The sequence below is a fragment of the Notolabrus celidotus genome, chromosome 1, assembly GCF_009762535.1.
Source record: "Notolabrus celidotus isolate fNotCel1 chromosome 1, fNotCel1.pri, whole genome shotgun sequence".
NCBI lineage: Eukaryota > Metazoa > Chordata > Actinopteri > Labriformes > Labridae > Notolabrus > Notolabrus celidotus.
In genome coordinates this window covers 31,749,483-31,750,844 of record NC_048272.1, presented here as the reverse complement: position 1 = coordinate 31,750,844, position 1,362 = coordinate 31,749,483, and positions in this window count along the sequence as shown.

Sequence of the window (1,362 nt, the reverse complement as noted above, 5' to 3'; positions counted from 1 at the left end):
GATTTAGAATGGGATTCATGGAGTAAATTAGGGTCTACAATGCCAACACTATGCGATAACCGTAATAGCTATCAGAAAAAGGATCAAACCGTGAGCATCAGAAGACTCTGATGAACACAGTGATATGTTTTTCATGTCTGTACAGTCAGAAATGTAGTCAGGGCAGCGAGTTAAGAAAAGTGAAACTTTTGCTGCCCTCCAGAAATATTTAACATTACGGCAGATGGCCGAGCAGAGAGACTTTCTCTGACAGTTGGTGACCTGGTGGCTCAACGGTACAATCTTTTGCTTTGGTTACCTCTTTGACAGAAGCAGGAGAAGACAGGGAACGTTTTGATGTCTTATTTGTGTATGTGGAGTGAGATTTGTGGATTTTCTGGCAATTTTTCCAGAGGCCATGTCCCATTTTTTTCCCAGCCTGCCCACTCTAAGTTTTGAACCTCTCACTCTGCCCACCAGAGTTCCACCCCACACACACCAATGTTAAAGTGAGGGAAGAGCTGAAATTTGATGAATTTTTGAACAGTGAAATCTGTGAAACTGTGAAAGGTATCAAAAAAGTGAAACAAGTGTAGATAGCTGAAAGTCTTGTGAACAGTTTAAAGTTTGAATGGAGTCTATAAGTGAAAGTATGCTGAAGCTATGAGCTGTAGTAGTTGAAGAAGTTGAAGTGGATTTGAAGATTCCGCCCCATCTGTTTCAATGTTAAAATAAAGGTTGAATAAAGTTGAATAATTCAAAAAGTATAAGGGTTGAATATGTGAAAAGATATAGCCTGCGAATGGTGAGGAAGCTGAATAGTTTAAAAGTTGAACGGTGAAAATCGGACAAAATTTGAAGGCTGTGAAAGCGGTCACGGAAGTGGAATAATAACTAGAAAGGTTGCATTTCCTGAAAGCAAATGCGTTGAAATGCTGAAGCTGAAGGCTGAAAGCTGTGAAACACAGCTGAACATGTGGAATAGTAGTAGAAGTAGTTGAATTAGTGGAAGTAGAAGGATTAGAAAATGTAGAAGGAGAGGAAGTTGAAGAAGTTGAAGAATTGGAAAAAGGAGAAGAAGTTGAAGGAGTGGAAAATTTAGAAGTGGAAAAAGGTGAAGGAGTGGAAAAATGTAGAAAAAGGAGAAGAAGTGAAAAAGGAGAAGAAGTGAATAAAGTGGAAAAATGTAGGAAAATGTAGAAAAAGGAGAAAAAGTGAAAAAAGAGAAGAAGTGAATAAAGTGGAAAAATTAAAAAAGAAGTTGAAGTGTTAGAAGTATTAGCACCTATAAACTGCTTGACAAACTATGGAAATGTCTTACCTGTGTGTGTGTGTTTGTGTGTGTGTGTGTGTGTGTGTGTGTGTGTGTGTGTGTGTGTGTGT